The 21111-nt window shown below is 44.3% G+C and overlaps 1 long non-coding RNA gene across 1 annotated transcript; it reads right to left on the bottom strand.

The window, feature by feature from the left end:
• Positions 1-1167: 1167 nt before the first annotated feature.
• LOC138816628 (uncharacterized) lies at positions 1168-19330 on the bottom strand. Its single transcript, XR_011368699.1, has 5 exons — positions 19246-19330; positions 18087-18163; positions 3396-3540; positions 1960-2114; positions 1168-1541 (listed from the first exon to the last, which is right to left on the bottom strand). It is a non-coding gene; the product is annotated as an uncharacterized lncRNA (long non-coding RNA).
• Between the last annotated feature and the right edge of the window lie 1781 nt (positions 19331-21111).

Here is a 21111-nt window from a genome sequence, read left to right as displayed (position 1 = left end):
CAAAACTATATTCTATAACTTTCACGACTCTTCCTCCTAGGTCTTCTTTGTGAAAGGGCTCTGTAGTCATTTAACAGGGTGCCAAGGCAGAGAGGAAGGGAAATAACTAGACACTGGAGGATCATTGCATGCTTAAGAACACAAAATGTCACCAACAATTAGAGCAGGGGATTACAGTAATTGGGCAATTAACAGGGGTTTGGCTTTTGTCAGTTTCATTGTGAGCCCAAATGGGTGCCCAGACAACTCCCATCACCTGTCTTCAGATGGAAGTGGTTTACTGGTTTACACCAGGTCGGGCTGAGAGGGCCTAGAAGGATGAATTTGTTGGATAACCCACCAGCCCCACTTCTGCTACTTCTCCTCCTTCCTTCTAATCTTCACCTTTGCACCCATGAGGAGTTTCCTTGTGGCCAGTTAACTGAGAATGAGAACATTTGGACTAGAAAACAAATGGTTCTTGGGCTGGGAAGGTGGCTCAGTGGTAGAGTGCTTGCCTCGCATGCATGAGGCCCTGAGTTCGATTCCTCAGCACCACATAAGCAGAAAAGGCCGGAAGTGGCGCTGTGGCTCAAGTGGTAGAGTGCTAGCCTTGAGCTGAAGAACTGAGGGACAGCACCAGGCCCAGAGTTCCGGCCCCACAATCGACAAAAAAAAAAAAAAAAAAAGGTTCAGCATGGCAGGCTGGAACTAGCTGCAAGGGAACCCCTATAGTGCTAAGCCTTATCTTAGAACAGTTCTGAAGAGCAGTAGGAAAGGGAAATCTTCCTGGTTGGCTCCTGGGCAGTGTACCTCATTGTTCATTTTGTCTTAAAAGAGAGACAGCAAGCAGTACAGATTTAACATAGATCTAGTTTGGTTGGATAGTCAGGGACTTAGATTGGAAAATTGGTGAAAAGAAATCTAGGGAAAAGATAAATGTTGTGCCTAGGTCGCAGGACCCCCACAAGAAGACCGCTGAGAGTCAGACTTTACAGCTGTTTTAAGGTTTAATTAAATGGGCTGCATCTCGGGCCTCGTCCTACACTCCAACACAGCAGAGCCTAGGAGGAGAGTCCTGAGCTAAAGATTTGCAGAGGTTATAAAGACACACAACCAACCAGGTGTTTGGATTGCCACCACGTGTTGCTCTGCTAGAAACAAGCAACAAGTGGTCACTGCCTAAACTTTAACCCTTCATTACCCCCCTTGACTTATGGTCCTGAGACACAATCTTGTGGCTCCGGCCCAAAACTAAACTCCAACAGCTCTTGATCTTGAACGGGTATAGTCCCTCTTTGACCTTAGCCATACTATTAAACAACAATACCAATAACAATCAGTTCATTTTTCCTTTCTTGAGGCGTATGCAGATTGGTTGGTTAGGATGCTTGGAGACTTCCCATGTTTCCCCACGGTCGTCCAGGGCAAAGTGGTCAGCCGGTCTGGCATGGGAGCAATGGATCCAAGCAGCAATGCCGTCCACCTTAAGGGCAGTGGGTGTAGCCAGTAGCACCATGTAAGGTCCCTTCCACCGTGGTTCCAGAGATCTCAAGTTGTGCCTTCGAACAAACACCCAGTCCCCTTGTTTAAACAAATAGGGGGTAGGAATAGAAGCAGAATCATATAATGCTCTAAGCTGGGGCCACATACTCTTATGCACCAGCTGTAAATAGTCAAGCTTACACAGAAATTCAGTATCATATCAGCAAGCAATTCAGTCTGAAGGCTAGGGATAATGGGTGGAGGGTGTCCATACATTATTTCAGAAGGAGTAAAGCCAAGCTGATAGGGTGAACTTATTCTAAACAGGGAAAAAGGAAGGAGTGATACCCAGTCTGCGCCAGTCTCCAAGGCCAATTTAGTTAAGGTCTCTTTTAGAGTCTGATTCATTCTTTCTATCTGCCCTGAACTCTGGGGTCTATAAGCACAGTGCAATTTCCAATCTTCCCCCAGTGCTGTAGCTATTCCCTGACTTACTTTTGAGATGAAGGCCGGTCCATTGTCTGACCTGATGGTGGATGGGAAGCCATACCTGGGTAGGATTTCTTCCAGGATCTTCTTAGCCACGACGTTCGCGGTTTCATGCTTTGTTGGGTAGGCTTCAACCCATGCTGAAAAGGTGTCTACAAAAACTAGCAAATATTTATATCCAAATTTTCCAGTTTTAATTTCTGTGAAGTCTATTTCCCAATACACACCTGGCCTATCTCCATGGAGGCGAGCTCCTTTTGTAACCGGTTGATTGGGGACATTGGTGAGCTGACAGGCTTTACAATTTTTAACAATGTCCTCAATGAGTTGATTTCCTTGCCTAATTTTTACTTCTGAGTGTCGGAGCAAGTCCTGCATTCTCCGGGTTCCCATGTGAGAGACCCGATGGATTCTCTTAAGAATCCCCTTGCCCAATCTTTGTGGCAAGATAAGTTTCCCCTCACCAGTTTTCTACCAGTCTTTATTTTCTTCTCTGCCCGGGGGTTTATAGGCCTAGGGAATTTTCTTTATCCACTCCAAGTCTTCTTGGGAGTACTGAGGCTCAGGAGGAAAAGCTTTTTATTTAAATAAAACCTTAAAACAGCTGTAAAGTCTGACTCAGGTGTAAAGTCTGACTCTCAGTGGTCTTCTTGGTGGGGGTCCTGCCACCTAGGCACAACAATGAACATATAAAGCCTGGAGTGGTGGCTCACACCTGTAATCCTAGCTACTCAGGAGGCTGAGATCTCAGGATCCCGGTTCAAAGCCAGCCCAGGCAGGAAAGGCTGTGAGATTCTTATCTCCAATAAACCACTCAGAAAACCAGAAGTGGTGCTGTGGCTTGAGTGGTAGAGCTGAGGGACAGCGCCCAGGCCCAGTGTTCAAGCCCCATGACCAAAAAAAAAAAAAAAAGTTACACATATAAATCTCTCCAAACTATCACATCTCATGTTAAGTGTTCCTCAAAGAGCAACTTTGGCAGAGAAGACTCTTAATACTCCAGTCAATAAGATGTCCCATTCTCTGAATTCCAGTAAGTCTCCTTCCCTAGTTCTTTCTTTCTTTAGGCCAAGATGGAGGTTTCCCCTGGGATTGGCAATATGAACTTCCCATCAGAACTAATGTGGCTATAATTATTGCTCACGGTGAGAGCAGCACTGAGTCTCTGTGGTACCATTCCATTCTGGAATAACCAGCCACATGGCTGCAGGATGGATGTCGGGACCATTTACAGTACAGGTGGGGAAACACTGTTCTCATTGGAATGATACTCATTCTGATGTCTTCCCTGACTACTGTTCTTTCAAATTCCCCATTTACGGTCTTATCCATGGTTATGGTATTTCACAGTGTCACTTCTGACTTCTCTTATAGCAAATAAATAAATGTGGAAGAAGACTCATGGCTGATGGAATTGTCTGCTTTTACCACATTCCCATTACCTGGTAGCAGTGGCCTGATGAAAGAAAGAGATGACGTTTTGGAGACCCATTCATGACCCATAGGTATGGCAAAAGCAGTCTTCCTGGATGTGGCAGATGCATTGTGCCAACAGTATTAATTGTTATTTAAACAGATTTCACGGGTCTGTAATCAAAGGGTAAAAATGGGAATGGCTCCTTTCACTTTTACCTCAGTGGTCCACTAATTATCCCTGTGCCTGGGACTATGTTGACTTAGAAGTGTCGGTTCCAAGAAGAGTGTTTCCATGAGTTGGCATAGCTGTGGTTTCATTAAACTGGGAAGTTTAATGTGGCTCTGGCCACACTGAGTTCCTCCTGCTAATGAGCCAACAGGAGACAGAAGGTATGTCGGACCCACTGGGTCCTTAATCCTGGAATCAGTCGGGATTTTGTGTTACTATGGTGAGGGCAAGAGGGGAATGTCTGGAATATAGGGAAGCTTGGTTGGGGATGGGGATACTTTTAATACTTCATGTCCGGAAATGAAAGTCAATGGAGGTCTACAACATCCCTACAACAGATTCTGTGTTTTGGATATGGTGAAGTTGTGTTCCCCAAGGGTCCACTGTGACTGGAGACTTGCTTCCTCAGATGGTGATATTGGAGGTGGAATCTTAAAAGGTAAGGGGGCTAATGGGAGGTTTCCAGGTAATTCAAGATGTGTCTTTAGAAAGGACTATGGGAACCTAGTATTTCCAGCTTCCCGTTTAACTATGTAAAGTCTGGTTCATACATACATGAACACACACGCACGCACACACACACACACACACACACACACACACACACACACACACACACACACACACACACACACACACCCCTCTGCCATGATGTATTGCAACTGAGAGATGGCCTTTACCAAAAACAGAGCTAATGCCAGCACCATATCCTTAAACTTCTAAATAATGAGCTAAATGTACCTCTTCTTCTTCATAAAAAGCCTGTGTCAGGTAATTTTTTTTATGGTGAAAAACTGACTAATACAGTAGGCAAGTCTGTTAACAGTACAGGGAGACATTGCAAAGGTGAAACTTTTGGTTTTCCCACCAGGAAGGAGCTAAATAAAATTAATGGAATGTTTATAGAGGGCAAAGGGAATAATGACGTAATTAGTGGAAGAAGAAAATCGTAAGTGCTGACAGTGCTGGAGTTAGGGACATGTGGCTCAGGTGGTAGGGCACCTGTCAATGAGCATAAAGCATCAGGTACAAGTTATAAGTTCAGGTCCTGGTCTTACACACACACACACACCAGAAATAAGTGCTGATTGCAACTACTGCAGAAATAATGGAATGCAGAAATTAATGGAATGCTTGAGTGTGAATATAGGAATATACAGCCATATGTATTAATTCTTCAGAAGAGTTACTCTCTGAATGTGAAAGCATTTTTGGGAATACATCAATTAGTTTTCCTTTTATATATTTTTATATATTTCCTTTTATATATTAACATGAATAATATATAAATACTTGTGTCAAAATAAGTCTTCCAGTGGGTGTTAAAAAGAAAACAAACTGGGGGCTGGGAAGGTGGCTCAGTGGTAGAGTGCTTGCCTTGCATGCATGAGGCCCTGGGTTTGATTCCTCAGCACCACATACACAGAAAAAGCTGGAAGTGGGTGTTATAGCTCAAGTGGTAGAGTCTAGCCTTGAGCTGAAGAGCTCAGAACAGTGCCCAGGCCCAGAGTTCAAGCTCTTCGACCAGCAAAAAAAAAAAAAAAAAAAAAAGAAAGAAAGAAAAAAGAAAACAAACTTTCAAGCCTTCTAATTACCTGACACAGGCACTGGTGGCTCACACCAGTAATCTTAGCTACTCACAAGGCTGAGATCTGAAGATCCGGTTCAAAGCTAGTCTGGGCAAGAAAGTCTGTGAGACTCTTATCTCCAATAAACTATTCAGAAAAATCCAGAAGTGGCACTGTGGCTCAAAGTGGTGGAGCGTTAATCTTAAGCACAATGAGGCTCAGTGATAGCACCCAGACCATGAGTTCAAGCCCCAGGACTAGCCTCCCCCACCCAATACCTTTTAGTAATTCAACATAAAAGTTGAATTCATCAGCTTTAAACTTTCTTGTTACATGCTTTTCGATATTATTGATCTTGTGGCTTTGGATTTGTAGTCTACTAACACGGTGTAGTACATTGATAGATTTTCACATGTTGTGGTAAATCCCCTTGGGTCATGGTATATTATGCTTTTTAAGTGTTGGTGGATTTGTTTTGCTAGAGTTTCATTGAAGACTTTTATATGTCAGTTAATTCAGGAAATTATGTAGTTTTTCTTCTGTATGATGTTTTTGCTCTTAGTATCTGGATAATGATGACTTCATTGAGCCATGGAAAATATTTTGGTTTTGGAACAGTTTATGAAGGATTCATGTGAATTTCATTTTAAATATTTGGTATAATTCAGTAGTAAGGCTATCTGATTCAAGGCTTTTCTTTGAAGAAGGTCTATTTATTACATTTTTAATTTACCTTCATTAATTTTTGTCTTCCTCAGACATACCTTTTGTATAGGTTATTTAATCTTTTCATAATATTCCCTTATAGTTCCTTTATTCCTGAAGATCAGTAGTACTTTTTTATTTCTGATTTTAATAATTTGACTTTTTCTTGGTCAAATTTGTTAAAGGGTTGACAATTTTATTGATTTACAAAAAACAGTTTTTGGCTTTGTTATTTTCTGTTGAATTTATTTCCATCTTAATATGTATTTCTTTATAGGAATTGGGATTACTATTTAGTGTTCTTTTATCTAGTCTTGTCATTGGCAAACTAATTATTTCTTACAGGGCTAGAGCAGATCTGATAGTGATGAATTCTCTCACTAGTATAAATGTCTTAGTTTCTCCTTAATTTTTGAAGGATGTTTTTGCAAGATACATATTCTCATTTGACTTGGGACTTTTTTTCAATATTGGGTTGCCTTTTTGAATTTTTATGTCCTACAATATCTCTACTTATTGGTATTTGCTTGTAGACATTATTCTCACATTTTCTTTTTTTGTTTTTGTTTTTAAAGTGGTTTAATTTCTTTGGACATAGTCTTTGTGTGTGCCAGTCCTGGGGCTTGAACTCAGGGCCTGGTCACTGTTTCTAAGCTTTTTTGCTCAAGGTTACCATGAGCCACAGCTCCACTCCTGGCTTTTTTTTTTTTTTTTTTTTTTGATAGTTCATTGGATAGAAGAGCCTCATGGATTTCCCTTCCTGGGCTGGCTTCAAACCACAATCAAACCACAATACACAGATCTCAGGTGTGAGCCACTGGCACCCAGTTTTGAATATACTTTTGAATAGTTAATTAAAAATCTTTTATTCATAAGTTTATTATCTGGAGCTGGGAAGGTGGCTCAGTGGTAGAGCACTTGCCTTGCATGCCTGAGGCCCTGGGTTGGATTCCTCAGCACCACATAAGCAAAAAGAAAAACAGCCAGAAGTGGCGCTGTGGCTCAAGTGGTAGAGCGCTAGCCTTGAGCTGAAGACCTGAGGGACAGCGCCCAGGCCCAGAGTTCAGGCCCCACGACCAGATCCAAAATAAATAAATAAATAAATAAGTTTATTATCTGTGTTTTCATAGAATTGACTGACTTTTTCCCATTTGTGGGCCATATTTTCTTGTTTCTTTGTGTGTATGAATCTTAAGAACTGGACATTTGTTGGATGCCAGTGGCTTAAGTATGTAATCCCAGCTATCAGTAAGTTGATATCCAGAGGATCATGGTTGGAAGTCAGCGTGGGTAGAAAAGTTCTCAAGATTCCATCTCCAATTAGCCACCAGAAAGCCTGGCTAGAGTCATAGCTCAAGTGATAGAGCACCTTCTAGGAGCAAACAAGCCAAGTGAGCAGGAGGCACTGAGTTCAAATCCTGATACCAGCAAGAACAACAATAAAAAACAGAACAAAAGAAAAGCTGTTTCAAATAACTGAATGTGGCAACTCTGGAAACACAATCACTCTTTCTTCCTTCTCTTCAGATTTATGGTGCCAGTTTTTGTTTGCCTGTCTAGTGAGCTTTTGCATAATTTGGGAACTAATTGTGTAAAGTCTGTGGTCTTTGTTACATGTGGCCACTCACATCTCTGCTTGGTCAGCAAATAACTGGACAAAAATTTCCTTACATGCTTACAAAAAGTAAGTTTCCACGTCTTTTGAAGAAGCTGTGTATGCATGCATGCAGGGGGGGGGTATGCTTTCAACAACTCAGATATGCAGGATAAAACACCTTACCTTTACTTCTTGCTTGTACAAAACCTCAAAGGTAGCCAGGGTGAGAACTTAAGTCCTTCTCATATCTTTCCTGAGCATGTGCAAAGCTCTCTGTGTGTGGCCTTCTTTATTTTCTGGGTTATGGCAGAGCTTTCCCAAACCATTCTTATTTTCCCTTTGACCTTTATGGTTGGCTTGCCCCAACTGTCATTACAGACTCGGACAGCCACTATTCAACAGTTGGTTCAAATTCTTTTCTGTCTGTGTGTGGGAGGGATGGACCGAAGTTTGTACTTGAGATTCATGATTGCTAGGTAAGAACTCTGCCACTTGAGCCATATTTCTTTTTGCTCTGGTTATTTTTATATATTCTTTTTTTTTGGGGGGGGGGTCCAGTTGTGGGGCATGAACTCTGGGCCTGGGCACTGTCCCTCAGCTTTTCAGCTCAAGGCTAGCACTCTACCACTTGAGCCACAGCGCCACTTCCAGATTTTTTCTTTTTGCTTATGTGGTGCTGAGGAATCGAACCCAGGGCCTCATGCATGCAAGGCAAGTGTTCTACCACTGAGCCACCTTCCTAGCCCATGCTCTGATTATTTTTGAGATAGGGTCTTGCTTTTTGCCTGGGCTGGCCTAGACCATGATCCTCTTATTTGTGCTTCCCATTATAGCTGCCCCAACTAACCTATTAGCTGATATGGGGACTCATGAACTTTTGTGCCCAGGCTGGCCTTGGACCACATTCCTCCTCAATCTTTATCTCCAGTAGCTAAACTTACAGGTGCAAGCCACTTGTGGTCCTAATTATCTCACTTTGTCTCTGTGTCTGTGTCTGTCTGTCTGTCTGTCTGTCTGTCTGTCTGTCTGTCTGTCTGTCTGTCTGTCTGTCTCTCTCTCTCTCTCTCTCTCTCTCTCTCTCTCTCTCTCTCTCTCTCTCTCTCTCTCTCTCGTGTGTGTGTGTGTGTGTGTGTGTGTGTGTGTGTGTGTGTGTGTGTGTGTGTTGGTCCTGCAGTTGAATTCAAGACCCTGGGTGCTGTCCCTGAGCTTTTTTGCTCATGGATAGCATTCTACTATTTGAGACACAGCCCCACAGATTCTGGCTTTTTGGTGGTTAATTGGAGATAAAAGTTTCATGGAATTTCCTGCCCGGGACGGCTTTGAGCCATTATCTTCAGATCTCAGCCTCCTAAGAAGCTAAAGTTATAGCTGCGAGCCACTGGCACTTATCTCTATTTTTTTTTTTTTGCACAAAACCCTGAAAAAAAGGTTATTTGAACAGAATGAGCTGTCATTCAAGTCTAATAAGTTTTATGAGTGGGACCCTTTATGGAACCACTGAGGAAGGAACTCTCCTGGGAATGGAGCTTCAAGGATGCCCCAGGTCTCGGTGCCTCCTGAGTGGCTACCAGGCTGCTGGGTTTCCCCCTAATTCCATGAAAAGGCTCCTGCAGAGCGGAGGAGGGGCAGATGGGACTAGGGCAAGTTAAAATGCCACAAAGCTCTCTGCTCTTACTGAAATTCAGCCGTTGGAATTTTTCTTTTTCTATTTAAATAAACACTCTCCAGATTGCTGCAAACCTTTGGTTAATTTCCAGCGCTCTGAAGTTGTTTCTGACAATTTTGGGGGGTAACATTTTCATTGCTTTTATGGAAGAATTTTCAGACATCCTTGCTCTGCCATTTTTACTGACGTCACCCCTTTTTTTTCTCAGAGGTACATAAAATACTCATGTTTCTTACAATCGATGACATCCTAGATTTGATAAAATATGGTAAGCCTTAGCTATAAAACATAAGTAGCTAACTAATGGGAGAGCTGAAAGTAACATTCCTCTAAATGTTAGACAATAAAAATACAGATGATGTAGGTGATATATGAATGAAGTATCTTAGTCCTTATTATGAATAATGTTAAAGATATTGCTTTAATGCTTGATTGTGTTTGTGTCAGCTATTTATATTAAAATTTAAGGACAAAATCCCTAACAACAAATCCTCAAAGAAACAACTGCCCAATAAAGAGGAAATAAGAATGGTCAATAGACACATGAAGAAATGTTCAACTTCTCTAGCCACAAAAGAAATGCAAATCAAGACAACATTGAGATTCCACTTCACTCCAGTTAGAATGGCTATAATCAAGAAATCTAATAACAACAGATGCTGGAGGGGATGTGGCCAAAAGGGAACCCTACTGCATTGTTGGTGGGAGTGTAAACTTGTTCAGACACTTTGGAAAGCAGTATGGAGGTTCCTCAAAAGACTCCACTTCCCTATGACCCAGCAATCCCACTTTTGGGCATTTACCCAAATGATCACAACTACCAGCACAACTATGTTTATCACAGCATTATTTACCATAGCTAAGATATGGGACCAACCCAGATGCCCTCAGTAGATGAACGGATCAAGAAAATGAGGTATACATACATACAATGGAATTCTATGCCTCCATCAGAAAGAATGATACTGCCCCATTTGTTAGGAAATTGAAAAACTTGGAAAAAATTATGTTAAGTGAAGTAAGAGAGGACCAAAGAAACATAGGTCCCATGGTTTCCCTTATTTGCAATAACTAGTATATGACCATATAAGATGATGCTAAGTGAAATGAACCCCAAGATAAGGATACAAGTGGTTTTATCTTTCTTGCTATTATTTTTAATGCATTTATAATGTACCATGTGATTTTTATGTTCCTTCCCCATGGTTTAACCCCTGTTTTCACTGTATTTGATTCCAGTGCCCTGCATCTTTTATACACATTTTTCTAATTTGGGGAGGTGAAGGGAAATAACAAAATGCTGAAATAAGGATACAGGTTGACCCATTGTAACAATGAGATGTACAAGACACTATATTGAAAATGAACTTTACAACTTTGGTGGGGGGAGTTAAAAGGATATGGGGGTGTGGGGGACAGGAGTTGGGGAGGTGAGGAGGGAAGGGATGATAGGGGAAAAACAAAGGAAGAGGTAACAACGCTTGATAGAAAATGTGCTCATTGCCTTACTCATGTAACTGTAACCCCTCTATACAGTATTTTTACAATAAAAATATATACAAAAATTTAAAAAAAAATTTAAGGACAGGACTAAGGTATGTAGTTCAGGTAGTAGAGTATTTGTCTAGCAAATAACTGGACCTAAAGTCAATCCCAGTATCACAATAAGAAAGAAACAAACAAACTTAGGGCTAATTGCTCAAATACTACAAACAGAATATCTAACTTAGAGTCTGATGGTGGCAGGTTGGGGGTGGGGAGGGAAATGAATGGAATTCAATGGAAGCAAGAAAATTAAGGAAGAAGAGTTAAGAGATGCAGAAACACAGAACAAGAAGTTGCAAGTAATCCTAAATAAAATAATAGTCACAAAATAAATGTAAGCCAATTAAATGCACCCCTAAAAACTTAAAACTTAAGCTATAAAGCCAAGCACAAGGTGGCTCATGCCTATAATCCTAGGTACACAGGAGTCTGAGATCTGAGGATTGTGGTTTGAAGCCTGCCCAGGCAGACAAATACAGTAAAAAGCAGGAAGTAGAACTGTGTCTCAAGTGGCTCAGCACCTGCTTAGTGAGAATAAGGCCTTGTGTTCAAACTCTAGTATCATCAAAAACAAAATGCTGTACCTTGATTTAAACACTGGGAGATACAGAAGTAAAACAACAAGGTTCTGCCTGCTTATTGGGGCTTACCGTAAAGAAGGAGCTGCCAATAAAGAAGGCGGAAGAAAACACCCCCAGCCAGGAGCCTGTAATCCTAACTGCTCAAGAGGCTGAGATCTGGGGATGGCAGTTCAAAGCCAGAATGGGAAGCAAAGTTTGTGAGACTCTTATCTTCAAGTAACTACTAAAAAGCTGGAAATGGAGCTGTGGCTCAAGTGGCAGAACATTAGATGTGAGCAGAAAAGCTCAGGTAGAGCATCCAGGCCTCAAGTTCAAGCCTAGGCCTGGACCCCACCCCCCAAAAAATTATGATAAGCCAATTTTAGTATAATTTTATTGTTATTATTAAGGTATTAAGGTTACCATTTTGTAAGTCAGGTCACAAGCACATTTCTGTTTTGGACAATGTCACCCCTTCCTTCACTTTTCCCCAGTTTTTCCCCTCCCATCCCTGCCCACAAGTTACATAGTTCATTTTCCACATACACGTAATAGCATTGTTGCTATTAAGTATAAACTTAATAGCATGATTACATTTGTTTACCCTTCCTCCTTAACTTTCTGCACCCTCCCTTTGCCACCCTTGAAAAGAAAAAGAAAACCCATGTTTCCATTTCTTGGAATTTGTTAGATAAATAGTACTTTAAATGTTCAGAGGAGTTACATCTTTGGGTTCCTCCAAGAGTATCCTCCTTTAGTCTATTTGTGTGTGAATGCCTAGAGTCTTGTGTAAGTTACCATGTCCTGGTATATTTCAGACCTAGCTTTCACATATGGGAGAAAATATGTGTTGTATGTCTTTCTGAGCTTGGCTTAGCTTATTTAATATGATTTGTTCTAGGTTTATCCTTTTCTCTACAAATGACAATCTTATTCTTTCTAGAGAATAAGTAAAATTCCATTGTGTATAGGTACATTTTCTGTATCCACTCATGTATTGTAGGGCATCTGGGCTGTTTCCATAACTTGGCCGTTATGAATAGTGCAGCAAAATACATGGGTGTACAAGTGTCTTTACTGTGTCCTGACTTGTGATGCTCTGGGTAGATGCCCAGGAGTAATATGGCTGAATTATAGGAAAGTTCTATGTTTAGTCTTTTGAGGGACCTCCAGACTGCTGTCCAGAGTAGGTTCTACTAGTACATTCCTACCAACAATGCAATAGAGTTCCTTTCCCCCCACATCTCTAATAGCATTTGTTCTTGTTTGAATTCTTGATGCTGTCCTATCTAACTGGAGTGAGATGGAATCAAGATGTTTTGATTTGCTTTCCAGTTTATGGCCAGATTATCTATTTGCCATTCTTCTTTTTCTGAGAAATCTCTTTTTAGCCCCTTTGCTCATTTATTGATTGGTTTATTAGTTTGGTGGGGTAATTTTTTGAGCTCCTTGTATATTTTGGATATTAGGCCTTTGATGGATACATTGCTGATAACCATTTCTCCTAGTCTATTGACTTTAGTAATGATGTCCTTTGCTGTGTAGAAACTTTTTATTTTTATATAATCCCATTTGTCAGATCTCTCTCCTATTTGCTGTACCTCTGGGACTCTTCTCAAAAAGTTCCTGCCTATACTTGTAAGTACTAATGTTTCTGCTACTCCATCTTGTGGTAGTTTCAAAGTATCAGGTCTAACTTTTTATAAGTTCTAGTGTTTCTCCTACTCCATTGTGTAGCAGTTTCAAAGTATCAGGTTGATGTTGAAGTCTTTGATCCATTTTGTGTTGATATTGGTGCATGGTGACTTGAAGGAATCCATTTTAGTTTTCTACATATGGATGCCCAGTTTTCCCAACACCAACTATTAAAGAGACTATCTTTTTTCCACTGTACATTTTTTGTTCCCTTGTCAAATATCAGTTAACTGTACATGTATGGCTTTATTCTGGGTCTTATAGTTTATTCCATTGATCTTTAGGCCTGCTCTTGTGCCAGTATCAAGTTGTTTTTGTTGTTACAACTCTGTAGTACACTTTAAGATCTGTGATTGCTTTTTATTTTTTGCCTAAAATTGCTTTGGCTATTCAAGGTCTTTTATTGTTCCATATGGTATTTTAGATTTTTTTCCTATAACTAGGTGAAGAATGCCCTTGGGATTGATGGGCATGTGTTAAATTTGTAGAACACCTTTGGCCATTTTCACAATGCTAATTCTACCTATCAAGGAACATGGGTGAGCTTCCATTTCTTGATGTCAGTTTTTATTTCTTTCCTCAGATATTTATAGGTTTTATTATAGAGGTATTTTGCTTCCTTGATTAGGTTTATTTCTAAGTAATTTTATTTTTTTACACTATTTCAGATGGATTGATTCTCCTCTCTGCATGCACATTGTTGGTATGCAGAAAAGCTAGTGCTTTTCATGGGCTGATTTTGTGTCCTGCTGTTTTGCCAAAGTTATCAATCAGCTCTTTGGATACAAGATCATGTAGTCTACAACTAGGGATAGTTTGCCTTTTTTCCATGTCTTTCCCTTGCCCTTTTTCTCTGGTTAGGAGTTCCAGGACTATATTGAAAAGGAGTAGAGAGAATTATGCTAATTCTATGAAGAAAAAAAGAAAATAACTCTAGGGTAGGGGGGATAAAGAGCACTCTGTTGTGCAGTACTTTATGCAGGAGGTCAAGGAAGGTCTGACTGATTAGAGGATATTTAAACAGATACCTAATGGTCATGAAGAAGTGGTCCACACATGTCTGGGATAAATGAGTTCTGGACAGATGCAATACCATAAGGAGCTATCATTGATATGTCTTTCTATATTAAAAATCTAAAATACATACATTGTTAGAACTAAAGGGAGAATTTAGCAAGGTTGCTAGATACAAGATAAATATTTACCAACCGGTAGGATTACTTCAATAGTAGAAATCAATTAGGTGATGTAAGCTTAATAATTTAAGTAACAGTGACAATAAACCCAACTAAAAAAACAGTGCTGGCAGCTCACATCTATAATCCCTACTACTCAGAAGGCTGAGATCTGAGGATCACAGTTCAAAGCCAGCAGATTCTCCTATCTCCAGTTAACCAGCAAAAAGAGAAATGGAAGTGTGGTAGAATGCCAGCCTTGAGCAAAAAAGCCAAGCAAGAGTGTGAGGCCCTATGTTCAAGCCTCACTACTGGCACAAAAACATCCAAACATAACACATAGAAAGCATATGTTTAAAATAAATCACAACTGTTTATTGAGTTAATAAGACCTAACAAAATAATACCTAACATCTAATAAGTGCCATCTAAATAAATGGGCTATCTTTATTAAAGAAAAGACAGTATTATAAAGATAGTAATTGTCCAGAAATCAATATTGTCATTAAATAGGATTCCAACCAAAGACAAGAGCAAGGGCTTTTCAAATGAGCTCAGCCAACTGACCTGAAAACTGCTGGGGACAGGATATAAGCCTAGCAACCAAGAATAGTCCACAAAACTTTAAGGAGAGAAAAGAAGGGAAAGAAGGGTAAGGGAACATGGAGTCTGGGCTCCCTCATGGTAACTTCTGGAAGGCTTTGGGTCTGCTCTTCCAGAGGGCTGTGATACAGCTGGTCCAGCATAGTCCTGTAACCTTGAAGTCCTGTTCATACTTGCTACCTTAAGTAACCTTGCATCTAACCTTGAGACTATGAGTGTATCCACTGCCTTATGAAACCATACTGGGCCAGATGCCACTTTTGTTGAGCGGGAGTATAATGCACATACTGCTGCTGGATAAGGTGCTACTGTGGCTGGAGAGTCTGTGGGCAGAAAGCTTTGTATAAAGCATGACCACCATTCTCCCATACCACCTATTTTCTCTCACCTGCCCAAGTCTCAGTTCAATCTACTGGATCAAAGCACCTGTACAACAGGAGGTACTTAGCCATATGGTATGAGGGTACCACAGGCTGCTGAGACGAACAAATCCCAATGTGCTTAAGTGTCAACTTCCAGTTGGTGTGTAATCCAAGATAGATGTTCCTGATCAGTGTGAAGCTCTCTTTGAGTAGCAGTGTGGAGACCCAGGCTTCTGTCTTTTGGTTCCCATCTTTCCAGGTTTACTATTCTTGTTTGAAATATGGTGATGGAAGGGGAGAAAGACTGAAGGCCATGAGTGGGAAACTTTATAGCCAGGTCTAACAATAGTATGCATTGCATTTCCATCACTGAGTGGAAATGACTTACGTGGCCTCACCTGCCTCCAAAGGCAGCTGTGACTCGGAGCCCTACCATGATCGCAAGAACAAGACAACATTGTGTGAGGAGCAGGCCAGACTCTGTCACATCTGCCATCTGTTGTGATTTCTTGCTTGGTAGGGGATAAACTAATAGATCAGTAGAAAAAAAACAACAAGTGAGTCCAGAGACTAAATTAGAGGTAGGGAAGTTTGAATATAACAGTGTCACCTCATAAGCCAGCAGGGAAGTAGGGAGCCATGTGTCATATAGTGTTTGGACAACTGGCCATCTGTATGAAAGCCAACATAACATAATATATAATATATGGAGGGCCATGTGTCAAATTAAATTCTAAGCTGGATGGGACTGACTTCTGTAATCCTGAGATAGGAGCATGGTTCAAGACCAGCCTGGACCGCAGAGGAAATCTGAAGCCAGCCAAGATTATATAGTGAGATCTAGCGGTAACAACCAAAAAGTTGTGCTACCTAAATTACTAAAGTACATTTTATATGTTCTCACTATGAAAAGAAAAATAAATGAGCCGGGCGCTGGTGGCTCACGCCTGTAATCCTAGCTACTCAGGAGGCTGAGATCTGAGGATCGCGGTTCAAAGCCAGCCCGGGCAAGAGAGACCATGAGACTCCTATCTCCAATAAGCCACCAGAAAACCGGAAGTGGCACCATAGCTCAAGTGGTAGAGTGCTCGCCTTGAGCTGAAGAGCTGAGGGACAGCGCCCAGGCCCAGAGTTCAAGCCCCACGACCGACCAAAAAAAATAAATAAATAAATGAAGTGAAGGGTTTTTGTTAATCAGCTTTACGTAATCATTCTACAATGTAAACATGTATCAGCACATTACCCTAAGCCCTACAAATTCATAATACACAATTATTATTTTCATTCTACTATAAAATTAATATTTGAAATACACTTTAGAAGACTTATTTTTGCTGGTTCTTAGGTTTGAATTCAAATCTCTGAGCTTGTTTGGCAGGTGCTCTACTACTTGAACCACACCTCCAGACCTGTTTTATGTTGGTTAGTTTAATTGCTGTATTATTTTTATGTAGTTGTACAAAGTGATTGTACAAAGGTGTTTGTAAGTACAATGCATCTTGATCAATGTCACCCTTTCCATCATTCACTTCCATCTTTCCCAACCCCACCTCTTTTTGCTAGTTATTTTGGAAATGGGAGTCCCCAGGACATTTCTACCTAGGCTAACTTTGAACCTCAATCCCTGGTATCTCAGCCTCCTGAATAGCTAGGATTGAAGACAGGGAGCCACTTGTGTCCAGCTGAGCAGACAACATTTTTAGATCATAAAGCAGAAGAAAGAAAAAGTTAATATTAAGATTATATAAACAATTCCAGTGCAATAAGATAAAGGCAAACAGCCAATAGAAACAAAAAATATGAACAGCTAATATGCAAAAGAGTAAATGGGAATTTCCTGTAAGAAATGAAAAGTTGCTCAATTTCACTGATAATTGGAAAGCAATACACACACACATACACACACACTGATTTTTTTAAAATGATCCTTTAAATAGGCAAAAATTTGAAAGTCCAGCAGTACCAAATATTGGTGATGATGTGAGAAAATGAAGATTCTTCCACACTGCAGGTGGAAGGTAAATTAAAGCAATTTGGAAATATTACAACTTGGCAAGGTACACATTTCAGGGCCCAGCAATTTCTCCCCTTAGTACGTACACCAGAGCTATCTTGTTATTATGCACAAAGAGACACACAGGCATTCAAGGATGCTCACTGCAGGGTCATTTGCAACAGAATCAGAAAAACAGTCTGTTTGTCTAGCAATAGTGGCACACAATAAGAAATTATGGTGTTTTTACACAGTGGCCTACTCATTCATGGCCATGTAGAATAAATGACCTAAGGCTAGCTATATGTTATTAATAGAAAATAGTGTTGACTGAAAACAAGGTAGTGATAGTTTCATTTATGTAAATATACACCGACTTCTACAGTCGGCCCTTCATATCAGATGGCTGCACACTCAGCTAAGGGAGGGTTAAAAGTATTCTAACCCATCTCGCTTCTATGGGGGTTATGAAGTAGGTTAGGGGAAAGAGGAATGTGAGTGCCCCTACAGGCCAAAAGAATTAATGCTAGTGGTTCTCTAAAGCTCATTTGGGGGAGGGGGGGGAGGAATATGAAGAAATCCAAATTATTTCCAGAGCACTCCCTAAGGCCAACACTGTACACAGACAAAAGTGCACAAAGTTCCTATGCTAGCATGTGGCAAAGGCAGGATTCAAACCTGGATCTGTCAGATTTCCAAATTCCTGGTTTTAACCACGTGCCAAGGGAAACTGGGATCTGTCAGATTTCCAAATTCCTGCTTTCAACCACGTGCCAAGGGAAACTGGGATCCCTAAAGACCCTTCAGGGTGACCCAAGCTGACCCCTCTCTCCTTATGCCTGCTCACGATGTTTCTCCAAGTGGCAAGGATGCTGGCGATGGCTTTACGCCTTTCTTCTTTCTGTTGCTCTTCCCTGCCTGGTGACACCCAGTTATTCTTCCTCCCAAACCCCCAAACCAACTACGAGTGAGGCCTGACTGTTCATTCTGCTGAAGGTACCGCCCTGCTGGTTGTTTACCTCTCTGTCCCTGCAGCTGGGCCATCCGGAGGTTGGGCATCAACCTACTCATCTCTGCGCCCACAGCTGATGAATACCTGGAGGAGATAAGTGTGTAAACAGAATGCGGAGTGAATGAATGAATGAATGCTAGTGGCGATAGGAATCAAACAGTAGCAATGCGGCCGAGAGAGATGCGGTGGCTGTAACCGTAGTAACCGACATGTTGAGGAGTGATTGCTCCAGGAAGATGGTAACCATAGGAACACGGTGGGTGAGGCCAATTTGGACCCAACTGGCCTTGCAGCTGCCCCGGACCACGCCAAGCCTGACCTGTCTGGTGGTCCGAGAAGATGAGGCACAGTTAGCTGCTCTGTCCGACTCCCCTTCGGCGCCCCCCGCCCAGGCCTGAGGTGCACGGCCGGCCACACCCTCGTCTGGCCCAGGAGCCCGCGCTGGAGAGGGAGGGTTTGGAGAGAGGAGTGTGTCTGGGGCCGTGTGATGGGCAGATATGTAAGGTGCGGCTTGCACCAGGACAGAGTAGGGGGTACCAGGGGTTAGGAAGGGGACCCCGGCCCCCGGGCGCGCCGGGGGCACCGTGGCGGCCTGTGGAGAGCGCGGCGCGCGCGCGAGGCCGCCCCGCGCGCAGGGGCTGTGCGCGCGCGCAGAGGTGCGGGGCGCCGGCTGTGTGGGGGAAGGGTGGGGGAGCCCCATCCATCACCCGGAGCGGAGCGGGGCGCGGCGAGCCGGGCGGGCGAGCGGATATCACCGTGTCACGGCAGCGCGGCGCTCAGATCTTATCCTCTTCATTTCCGCTCTCGCCCAGCCCGCCCGCGCTGGCTCCCCGAAGGTTCCATCCATCACCGGGGGCGGGCAGCCGTGGGGAGGGGGGTACCGCGGGGGGGCGCATGGGGCGCGGCGAGGGAGGGCGGAGGAACCAGGCCCGGACCCCCTCCCAGCGGACCCTCCCCAGCGGAACCCCCCGCTGGCCTGGGGAGGAGTTGGGGGCGATCTGTGGGTGCGCTTCCCGGGAGGGGGAGGGGGCGGGGCGCGCAGTTCCCGCCCCGCGGCCCGCACCTGGACCCCGCGGGGTGACCCGGCGGACGGGGGCGGGCGCCCCGGAGGGAGGCCTTATTTCATTTCCCCGAGATGTTGAGGTTCTGCGCAGTGTCTCTCTCACCTCTTTAAATTTTATGGCGCTTGGCCCGGGGCCGCTGGGCTCTCGCCCCGGGGAGGAAACGGGTGCTGGCTGGGCTCCCCCACCCTCCTGGGCCTGGGGTGGCCCCAGCGCAGAAGGTACCGGTCACCCCAAGGGCGTGGCTTGCCTGGAGCATCTCCTTCACGACCACGCCCCTCGTCTCCCAGGCCACGCCCACCCCATAGAACACGCCCCTTGCCTTTCCAGCAGCCAGGCCTATCCTCCCACAGCTCTCCCCAGCCTTTCAGGCCACGCCCATCTTCCCATGGCCCCGCCCCGGCCTTCCTGGCCACGCCCCTCTCCTGCACCTGGGTCCTGTTAGGGAGTGTGATGGGAGCCGAAGCGGGACAGAAGTGGAGCCTGCCATATCTAATACCCCAGTTGACCCTGGTGGGATGGTGTCAAGGTCAAGTGTACCTGGCCAACCAGATAACTCAGGTCCCTGGTGGCAAGGCTGGGGCCTGTTTTGAGGCCAGGCCTAGCTGGAGATAAAGCGTGGCAGTGAGGAGCCTTTGTGACCCTGCTGTAGGTCCTGACCAGGGTCAGTCTCGAGACCCCGGAACCTGCCTCGGTGTGGCAGGAGAGGAGAGTGGCCAGGGGGAGAGGGCAAGGAGGGAGGAGGAGAGGGAAGGACCAGGGGCCAGTGTGAACAGCAGAGGGGAACTGAGAGGGAGGGTGTAGGAGAGGGGGTCTGAGCGGGTGGTGTGGGAATAGCAGAGGAAGGGTGTGAAGAGCAGAAGGGACCAGTGGGGGAGGGGTGTGAACAGCTGAGGGAGGGAGTGTGACTGAGGGGAGGGGTGTGAACAGCTGAGGGAGGGGTGTGAACAGCTGAGGGGGAGGGGTGTGAACAGCTGAGGGGGAGGGGTGTGAGCAGCTGAGGGGAGGGAGTGTGAACAGCTGAGGGGAGGGGTGTGAACAGCTGAGGGAGGGGTGTGAACAGCTGAGGGGAGAGATGGGAATAGCTGAGGAGAAGGTGCGTGGATAGCTGAGGGGTACGAGGGTGAACAGCTGAGGGAGGGAGTGTGAACAGCTGAGGGGTACGAGGGTGAACAGCTGAGGGAGGGAGTGTGAGCAGCTGAGGGGAGGGGTGTGAACAGCTGAGGGAGGGAGTGTGAGCAGCTGAGGGGAGGGGTGTGAACAGCTGAGGGAGGGAGTGTGAACAGCTGAGGAGGATGGAGGGTGAACAGCTGAGGGGGAGGGGTGTGAACAGCTGAGGGAGGGGTGTGAACAGCTGAGGGAGGGAGTGTGAACAGCTGAGGGGAGGGGTGTGAACAGCTGAGGGGAGGGGTGTGAACAGCTGAGGGAGGGAGTGTGAGCAGCTGAGGGAGGGAGTGTGAACAGCTGAGGGAGGGAGTGTGAGCAGCTGAGGGAGGGGTGTGAACAGCTGAGGGAGGGAGTGTGAGCAGCTGAGGGAGGGGTGTGAGCAGCTGAGGGAGTGTGAACAGCTGAGGGAGGGAGTGTGAGCAGCTGAGGGAGGGGTGTGAACAGCTGAGGGAAGGAGTGTGAACAGCTGAGGGAGGGGTGTGAACAGCTCAGGGAGGGAGTGTGAGCAGCTGAGGGAGGGAGTGTGAACAGCTGAGGGAGGGGTGTGAACAGCTGAGGGAGGGAGTGTGAGCAGCTGAGGGAGGGAGTGTGAGCAGCTGAGGGAGGGGTGTGAACAGCTGAGGGAGGGAGTGTGAACAGCTGAGGGAGGGAGTGTGAGCAGCTGAGGGAGGGAGTGTGAGCAGCTGAGGGAGGGAGTGTGAGCAGCTGAGGGAGGGAGTGTGAGCAGCTGAGGGAGGGAGTGTGAGCAGCTGAGGGAGGGGTGTGAACAGCTGAGGGAGGGAGTGTGAACAGCTGAGGGAGGGA

The sequence above is a fragment of the Dipodomys merriami genome, unplaced genomic scaffold (genome assembly GCF_024711535.1).
Source record: "Dipodomys merriami isolate MVZ:Mamm:240054 unplaced genomic scaffold, mDipMer1.0.p SCAF_11, whole genome shotgun sequence".
NCBI classification, from domain to species: domain Eukaryota; kingdom Metazoa; phylum Chordata; class Mammalia; order Rodentia; family Heteromyidae; genus Dipodomys; species Dipodomys merriami.
This window is presented reverse-complemented; position numbering and strand designations above follow the sequence as displayed.